The sequence below is a fragment of the Neomonachus schauinslandi genome, chromosome 6 (assembly GCF_002201575.2).
Source record: "Neomonachus schauinslandi chromosome 6, ASM220157v2, whole genome shotgun sequence".
In the NCBI taxonomy this organism is placed as follows: domain Eukaryota; kingdom Metazoa; phylum Chordata; class Mammalia; order Carnivora; family Phocidae; genus Neomonachus; species Neomonachus schauinslandi.
The window spans coordinates 115,944,555-115,954,581 of record NC_058408.1 but is presented as its reverse complement, the minus strand read 5'-3'; positions in this window follow the sequence as shown (position 1 = coordinate 115,954,581).

The following is a 10,027-nucleotide window of genomic DNA, read 5'->3' as shown; positions in this document are numbered from 1 at the left end:
AAATGAGCAGCCCTCTCCCCGCGATAACCCAGTTCTCCGGTAAAACCAAGTGAGAACAAGCAAATAAATACGTTCCCATGAGTCCTCAAGGATGGAAGCAGCGGAGCTCCCGAGCTGCCACCAAGGAAGAGCTTCTGAATCCGAGGGTCCACAGTCAGGGGAGAGTGAACAACACAATGCGGCTATTGGTAGATGGGAATGGCACCCAATTCCTAATGGGCCAGGTGTCCCAGGCAGGCCCCCTGTGCACAGAAGGAGCCCACGTGGAGAGGAGCCAGGGCTCCTGCACCTGTCACATGCAGAAGGGGAATGTCACATGCGACCCCCACACAGCACAGGCATGGCAGGCTTCTGGGGAACCCAACGCTTCTGCTCTGCTCTCAGAGCCCAAGTCAGCGGAGTGGGGATGGATGACCAGGTCACAAGAAGCAAATGCCAAAGTGTATTATCAGAGCTGTTTAATAAACACTTCTGTAAACCCAAGGAGTAGAGCATTGTCTGGGATGGGTTCTAGAGGGGAGGCGCACGTTGGGAGTTCCAGGGGATACGACATGCCTGCCCCCCTGAGACATCTGGGCTCCTGGTATCCATCATCAGTGAAACGAGAGTTTGCTGACTATGCATTAGAAGCTCAACAACTATGATCTCCCCTAACTTAGCAAAGTAAAGCTCTCCAACACACTATTGCTGCCAACAAACAACAGCAGCAGCAAAGCTGGGGTGAGATCACTGAACAGCCTGGAGCCCTCACCTCTGTCAGTAGACCCGACAGCCACATCCCTACGCACTGTTATCTCCGTAAAGATGTTGCAATGACCCTTATCCCTGATGAGAAGCAAAGACCAGAAGGGCTGACCCTGTCCTGTCCTTTTCCCTTTCTCAGCAGAAAGTGGACCAGACGTTGCGTAGACGTGGAACAGAGCAATCATTGGGCTGGGATCATTGGCTCTGCTCCTAACACGCTGATTGACCTTGGGCAACCTTCTTCACCTCTCTGGTCTCAGGTTCCCCTATTACGTGGGAATAACAGCACTTCTCTCAGGATTGGTGCAACGACTCAACCGAAAAGGATGGCGAAAGTGCTGTTCAGATTACAAATCACCCAGGTCGGTGTGAGTGCGCGTCCCCATCACTGTGGGGGCCTCACGCTGTGTGTAAGTGCCCTTAAAGAAAGTCCCAGAGTAAGGAAGCACTGAGAAAACACCACCAAGCTACCTCTCGGCAGCAAGGCCAGTGCAGGTCCAAGAGTTCCTTTCTTCCCTCCAGATTCCAGTGCTTGAGCCTGGGAAGGGTGTAGCCACCACCCTCCAGCTTAGACAGAGAGCCACAGCGGACCCTCGAGCATGAGGAGCCAGGCCCTGGGGGCCATCCAGTATGTCCTCTCAGTCTCCCATCAGCCCTAAGGGCTGGGTTTCTTTTTTTTTAGTTTTTAAAATGTTTTTATTGAGATAAAATTCACACACCATAAATTTCACCAATTTAAAGTGCACAATTAAATGGGTTTTAGTATATTCATAATCAAGTTCACCACAATCTAAAGTTCACAATATTTTCATCACCGCCCCCAAAAAAAACCTGGTACCCATTAATGATCACTACCCCAACCCCACCCAAAGCAACCAATAATCCACTTTCTGTCTTTATAGATATTCCTATTCTGAACATTTCTTATAATATGTGGCCTTTTGTTACTTGCTTTGTTCAGCTAACATAATATTTTTAAGGTTCATCCATGTTGTAACATGTATCCTTATGTTACACCTTTTTGTGGCTGAATAATATTCCATTATATGGATATGTCACATTGTGTTTATCTATTCATCTGTTGATGGACATTTGGGTTGTTTACACTTTGTGCCTATCATGAACAATGCTGCTATGAACATTCATTTTTTGGGGTGGATATATATTTTCATTTCTCTTAGACATACGCCTAGGGGTGGAATCGCTGGATCAAATAGTAACTCAACGTTTAACTTCTTGCAAAACTGCCAAACTGTTTTCCAAAGGTGCTATATCATTTTACATTGCCACCAACAATGTATGAGGGTTCTGATTTCTCCACATCCTCACCAACATTTGTTATTGTCTGTCTTTTTTATTATAGTCAGCCATTCATTATGGTTTTGATATGCATTTCCCTAATGACTCATGGGGTTGAGCATCTTTTCATGTCATTATTGATCATTTGTGTATCTTCTTTGAGACATGCCTATTCAAATGCTTTGCCTTTTTTAAAATGGGTTGTCTTTCAGTTTTGAGTTATAAGAGTTTCTTATACATTCCAGATACTAGATCCTTATCAGATAAATGATTTACAAATATTTTCTCCCATTCTGTGGCTTGCCTTTTCACTTTCTTGGTACTGTCCTTTGAAACACAAAAGATTTAATTTTGGTGAAGTCCGATTTATCTATTTCTTTTCTTTTGTTGCTTATTCTTTTGTGGCCAAATCTAAAAGGCCATTGCCTAACCTAAGGTCATGGTTTATTCCTACATTTTCTTCTAAGAGTTTTATAGTTTGGGTTCTTAAATTTAGAATTACCAGTTTGGGAGTAATTTTTGTGCATGGTGTGATACGGAATCTAACTTAATTCTTTTACTTGTGGAAATCCAGTTGTCCCAGCACCATTTGTTGAATTAAATTATCTTGGCACCTTTGTTGAAAATTTATAGACCATAAATTTCTGCACTTGTAACTCTATTCCATTGATCTGTGTATCTGTCCTTATGACATTACCACAGTTCAGAGCACCGTAACTTTGTAGTAAGTATGTTTTGAAAATAGGAAGTGTGAGCTCCCAACTTTATTCTTTTTCAAGATGGTTTGGCTATTCAAGGTCCCTCATATTTCCATATGAATTTTAGGATAAGCTTGTCCATTTTTGCAAAAAAAAAAAAAAAGGCCAGCTGGGATTTTGATAGGGATTTCTTTGTTTTTGTAGACCAATTTTGAGAGCATTTTCATCTTCACAATATTAATTCTTCCAACCCATGAATATACAGTGCCTTTCCATTTACTTAGATCATCTTCAATCTCTTTCAATGTTACATGCAAGCTTTACCCTTCTTTGTTAAAATTATTCCTAAATATTTTATTCTTTTTCTCTGCTTTTGTAAATGGAATTGTTTTCCTTTTTTCTCAGCTTTACTGAGGTACAATTGACAAATAAAATTATATATATTTAAGTGTACAATGTGATGAATTAATTTACATATCCATTGTAAAATCATTTCCACAGTCAAGTTAATTAACACATCTATCACCTTTTTAGGATTTTGTCCATTTCATCGACATTATCTAATTTGTTGGCATCATGTTGTTCATATTACATTATAGTCCCTTTCATTTCTGTAATTTGAGTCTTCTCCCTGTTTTGCTGGATCATTCTAGCTAAAAGATTGTCAATTTTGTTGAACTTTTCAAAAAACCTGACATTTGGTTTCATTGATTTTTCTTTAAGGTTTTTCTATTCTCTATTTCATGTATTTCTGTCTAATCTTTCACTTTTCTTTCCTTAGGCTTATTTTGCTTTTACTTTGCTCTTCCTTATTTTTCAGGTAGAAGGTAGGTTGTTGATAGGAGGTATTTCTTATTTTTTAATATATACATTCACAGCTATACACTTCTCTCTGAGTGCTGCTCTAGCTGCATCCCATATGATTTAATATGTGGAGTTTTTGTTTTTACTCAACTGAAAGTATTTTCTAGTTTCCTTTGATTTCCTCTTTGGCCCTCTGGCCATATAGGAGTTATGTTATTTAATTTACACTATATTCTAATTCAACTCCATTGTGATTGGAAAACACACTTGGTGTGATTTCAATTTTCTCCATATTTTCCTTTGAACATATTTATAACAGCTGCCTGGAAGTCTTTGTCACCAAGTCCCACTTCTGGACCCCTTCTATTGCCCACTTTCTGCCCCTGTGTATCACATGTTCTTTCATTGTATATCTCAAAAACTTTGTTAACAACTAGACTTTTTAGATAATATACAATAACTACCCTGGAAACTGGTTCTCCCCCTTCCCTGCCTGAGTCTCTTGTTGTTGTTTATTCATTTGTTTATCTCTTGTCATTGTTTGTCTACTAAGTTGGCTGGACTAATTCTGTGAAGTCAATCCGTTTTCCCCCAGTGTTCAGCCTCTTTGGTCCCTGCTCAGATTTTTTTTCCTTGTGTTTAATTTTTTAACCTCATTCCCTAGGAGTCTCCCCTGGGTCAGCATAAGCCATTTATTGGTCAAAAGGTGTGATTAAGTGCCTTTGACCAGTTAGATACTTACCCTTCACCAGCGTGTGTGTGAGACTTGGAGACTTCTATCACAGTTCTAGAAATTTACATTTCCCCCCAACATTTAGCCAGGGACTCATAGCTTGGATGTTTCCCCCCTGATCTCTCCCGAGAGGGTGCAAGTTTGGACACACAAAGCTGTGTGCCAGGCTATCAGGCATACGTGTGACTCTATTTCTGAGCCTTGCTTTCTAGCAGTTGCTGCTAGCCCAGCCTTTGGTGCTTAAGCCTCTTGTGCCAGTGAGGCATCTACCATTTGTTGATGGATCTGTGTGTGAACTGGGGAATGATTTCAAGTCTGCCCCTCCTCCTGCCGATCGTGCCTGAGCAGGTGCAGCCTATCAATGGCACACAGCTTTCCTGACTCCCAGAATGGACTGAGATCCCAAGAAGGCTCTTCCCGCCTGTCTCTTCACCCAATTCTCTAATAAACTCCTAGCTGTTCTTCTTTTGCTTGTTGCTGCTAATGCCATGGAGTTACGAGCCTCCTTTTAATTGCTCTCTACCAAGATCACCATTGTTTTCAATAGCTCCCTTCCACCCCATGCATGGAATTCTCCACATTCTGTTCTAAATAAAATCAGTCCCCTGAGACAGAGCTGTGAGTTCTTCATCTTTACTGTCTGCTTTCTCCCCGGATAGAACATCTGTAGCACTGCTCAGGAGCCAGAGATGGGGACAGGTATCACCTGCCCCAGAGTGACACCCCATTCTACAAGTAGGTATTGAGATGGAGACAGCCCCAGTACTCTCAGCTTGCCTCACCCAGCATGGAGCCTCCATCTTGGGAGTGAGTGGGGTGTGACAGTTGAGGTCCCAGCGTTCTCAGCCCACTGTACCTGGAGCAGAGCTTCTGCTATGGGAGTGGGAGCTCCATGGGAGAAGGGGGCCTCGGTCATCTTGGCTGTGCCTCCTCAGAATAGAACTTCGGCAACACGGGGCTATAAGGATGAGAAACACCAGCATCTTGCCCCTTTGGGGGCAAAACTGTAACCTAGACTGGGAACCAGAGGGAGGGGCAGGCCCTTTGTTATTGGCCATACCGGCCCAGAGTAGAGCACCAGCATAGAGTTTCCATGGGATGGAGCTGAGAGGCAATAACGGAGTGGGTCATGGTTCAAATGCCATAGACCCTCCCTGTTCTCACCAAGACTTAGTAGATTTTCTTTAAATGAATGGTTCTCCATTTGCTGTATGCCTTTAAGACAATTTCCAGAGATTTTTAAATAATTGATATTTATAATTTTCTCTAGTTAAATAGCTGTTTCATGGGGGAGAGGGTGTCGAGCTCCACAAGCTGCCAGTCCAGAAACCTCACTCCTAATTTTTTTTTTTGCCATGACCTTGAAGAAATGGAGTGCATTGATGAGAACAAGTGCACAAGACCTAGGCTTGAACTCTAGATCTGCTTTTAACCAGCTATGTGGCCAGAGTTCATAATAATAGTACTTACTTCCAAGAACTAACTGGTAGCTGGCAAGGACTCAGTAAACATCAGCTCCCTGGTCCCCCTTGAATGTTCCTTTTCTGGAACATGGGTGCCTGCAGGGGCTCTGGTATCCTCTCCTCCCTCCTTGGTCAACTCTGCTGGGAGGCAGCTCTCTCTGTGGGCTGCCACTCCCACCTACTTCTTTCAGCTCAGCCTGGAGCCATCCCTTGCCAATGATACGTTTATCCTAGGAACAAACTTGAGCCTCTTCCTGGGGTCCTATGCAATCCCATTCCTCACTAATCTCTCAGAGGAAACATACTCATTAAGAAGTGCAAATGGGAAAACCTCTTGCCCCATTCCCTGCTTGCACAGCATGTCAAGCTTTCTCGGTACACTGGTCAGTCATCCAGCCTGCATCTTCCCCTCAAAGCTCTGGGCTCAGCTAGAGTCTGAACAGCGGCTGGCCTGCTAGTGGAGAGGCAGTTGTTTGGCCACCTGGAGAGGGAAGGAAATTAATGCTCTTGGGAGACACCGAGGGACTGTCCCCATTGGCTGGACAGGGGCTGCTCCCATGGGATCTCCCTGGCTGGTTATCTTATCACTGTTCTGAGAAGAAGGAAGAACTGATAAGTCAAGACCTTTGCACGGAAGAGATGGGGAATTTGGAGAAGCCAAGTTTCATTTAACTGAAACATCACACTTCCAATTTCACATTATGACAAGGGTAAAAAGAGCTTCATAGAAAGAAGCTTCCAGGAGGCTAAGCGTATATTCCCATGGGGCGGCCTGGGGGAATTAGGTCATCTCCAATGGTCCTGCTGGCTCTGTCACGGAGAGACGCCCAGCTGTGCACATTAACAGGGAGCATTTGCCCAGACTTCATTCAGAGTAGGCCCAAGGGAAATCCAATTCTGAGTCTAAAGATAGGCTGTGCAATGTTTTGTACAGTGTGGGTTTCTGGAAATTTAATCTCTTAGGACAATGATCTGAGAAAGAGGGGGGCATTAGAACTGGAGAAGTATCTTGGGAATACACTGGGGCAGGCGCAAGAGCCCCTCCGATGGAATGTTTACCACCTAATGGATACTGAAAGCCTCTGCGAATCTCAAATCAAATTTCTTTAAAGAGAAGATAACAAGTAAAGTGGATGGGCAATGCCTGTGATGAGTCATTTGTCCCTAAACAGCTGCTTCTGTGTGAGGCTTCACATGGCTCTGAGGGGAGTGAGGGTGCAACAGCTCACTATCACTTCCGTTTCTAGTTCCCAGGAAATTCGCTGAGATATTCATAGCCCTGAAGTCTTGGGTTCCTCTTTCCAGAGTAGAACATGGCTTCTGTCTTTGAAACCAGCAGCACCAATAGAAACTTAAGAAATAGGTTGCTAGAGACAAAAGTCAGTTTAACTCAACAAATATTCATTAAGCACCTATTGGTGAACCAAGCACCATGCAAAGTGCTGGGCTGAAGGAGTGAGTCAGGCATGCTGTCTGATCCCATAGATGGACCCAAAGTGTGGCTGACATGAGGCAGATATAAGCCCTACAATGAAATTGCACACAATGTGCCATGAGAGATGAATTCAGAAGGAAATCTATGAAGGTAGATCTGTGCTGAGCTTCAAAAGTAGGACTAGAATATTATCAGGCACATAATTGTCCATCCTGGGATAAGGGAAGCGTGGCCACGCCCATCAGAGTCTGAAGCCTGCAGATGTATTTTCCAAACATAACAAAGATTTCTATGCAGCAGAAAGAGTATGAGGCAAAGAGTGGTATCAACAACAATGAATTGAACCCCTGACAGAATTGAGACCTGAGTGTGTGCCAGGCATTCAGTGCTTTGCAGGTTTCATGTCCTCTGATCTTCACAGCGTCTGAGACAGAAACCACAGCATGAAGAATTTAGTGCCTTGCACACTGCTATATAGCGAAGACTCAGTAGAGTCAGCATGCATTCCAGGCTCCAGAGCCTGAATTCTCAGTGCCATCAAGAAACCAAAGTCTGAGACTGGCCACAGATCTCACAGCCCATGGCCTCGATCGTGCCCCTTCCTCTGGGCCTCTCCCCCCTCATCTTCTGAATGAGAAGAGATTGACCAGATGACCCTAAGATCCCTTCCAACCAAGTCATCTGAAACTAATTTTTCTCGGGGACAGAAGGAGAGGAGGCAAGGGACAGGGAGCGGTCAAGAAAGTCAGAGAGTGGGGAGAACTGACTTAGGTGGAACAAGGCAGAAAACCAGCTCCCCACTTTGGTTGTGACTCGGTTTACCTGTTAGAATCCCTTCAGGTGATGCCAGGTTCCATTCAAAATTTATTTACAACCTGCTTGGGCAGAGAAGTCATTATCTTCCAAAACCTTGGTGATAGTTACTGTGTTGTGACCTGGAGTTCACTGTTAAAAGTGTCACCCAAGCAAAGTCATGGAGTTTATTTGGTTATTAATGTGATTGTTAGCACATCCTATGCAATGTATCTAAATTGAATTATGGTACCAGATACAACTATAGATAAGAATGAAGTGTGTGTAGTATCCGTTATCACGTGTCATTAAAAAACAACTCAATATCGGAAAAAAAAAAAAGGAAAGGAAAGGAGGATGCTAGATGGGCTCTTCTGCACCCCAACCCCCCACCCCAACCTGATCAGCATTGGGCTGCTCACACAGGGGAGTGGGATGGGGGGCTGGTATCTTTTGGATTTCCCTGGGTGGCTGATGGGCCAGAGCAGAGCTAGGCCCAGCAGAGCCTGAGAGCTGTGTCCAGCCCTCCTGCATGGCCTGCCTCCAAGTCCAGGACAAAAATCCCAGCCTCAGCAGGGTCATCCCCACCCCATGCAAGAAGGAATAGCTAAGTCAATGTCACTTTGAGCCTTAGGAACACAGCTTAAAGCCCCAGGTTACCCCTCCAGGTTCTTTCTTGGGGCCCAGGTCTCCTGCAGCTCCTGCTTGCTACACTCCAGGCCCTGGGGGCTCTAAAGGAGGTTAGCAGACAGACCCACCAGCCAGCACAGCCTCCCAAGGCCCCTGGCCCCCCTGAGCCTGGAGTTTGCTGGCCAAGGCTTTCCTAGCAACTGGGTGAGGGAGAGGGGAGCCTTCTGGCCACAGGTCCCCTGGGCACTCTCCATTTCTCCAGGGACATTTTCAATTCCCATTTTTCTGGCTTGGGAGGCTCCCTTTCTCTAGCCAGGGTGCCCTCACAGTTACCCAGAGCCTCCACTACCCCCACCCCGCCCCGTTACATGGCACCCATTCTCCCGAACTGCTCTCCAGGCTGTTTCCCACCTTCTCTCCCTTCAAACTTTGCTCACTTGTCACGAGGCAGCAATTTGCCCCCATTCCGGCCCCCCTCTTGTGATAGAGCCAGGATTTACAGCAGGCATTGCTGGCTTCTTCTGGGACTGGGCAGTTAGAGTATGCTTTGCTGGCCTTCCTCCCAGGGGCACCGCTGATCGCTTGCTTGCTGGTAGAGCCTGAATTTTCATGGTTCATCTACCTTCGTCCCCTTGGCCACCATGTGTTTCACCCAGCCAGTCACAGAGGGTCCATCCCCTGCAGCATGCTCACAGCCTCGTTCTGGCCAAGGAGAACTGAGGGAGATGGCCCAGTACCTTCGGGGAAAGGTTTCTTTGCTACTAAAATGAGCTGCACTGGAGCATACCCTTTTTCTTCTTCCAGTGAATACGGTCATGTCTGCCAGGAAATATAGGAACCATTTGCAAATACCAGGGGAAACCAGACCATTGTGCTGAAGATGACAGAGTACAGAGGTGGAAAGAACTTTGGTCCTCGAAGATGCCTTTTGAGACCTTGACTTAACCCCGGAACTACCCATTCCTCGGCTTTCTTATTATATGAGATGTTAAAACCCACTTTGAGCTTTTTATTCCTCACAGCTGAGGAGTGTAGTTTCTCCACCCCTTCTGCCAGGTTTGGCAGGGAGAAAACGTCTGATATCTTTACCCATGGACCAAATCAGGCGGCCTTTTGCCTGTTTTTGTAAATAAAGTTTTATTGGATCACAGTCACACCATTCATTTCAAATTACCATGGCTTGAGTTGTGACAAGAGAAATGGTATGATGGTCTACAAATGTGAAAATAGTTACTATCTGGTCCTTTACTGAAAATGTTTGCCAACTTCTAATTTAGACCCATTAGGCCAATAGAGAAGCAAAAGTTCCTCAAAAATTGCCACGGGTTATATAGGTACATTAAAACATGAAATCCCTGGGAAAGAAGGAGCTGAAGAGTCTTAGAATACTGCGTATCTTCCACAGAGCCTGGGCCACAGAGACTGTCCT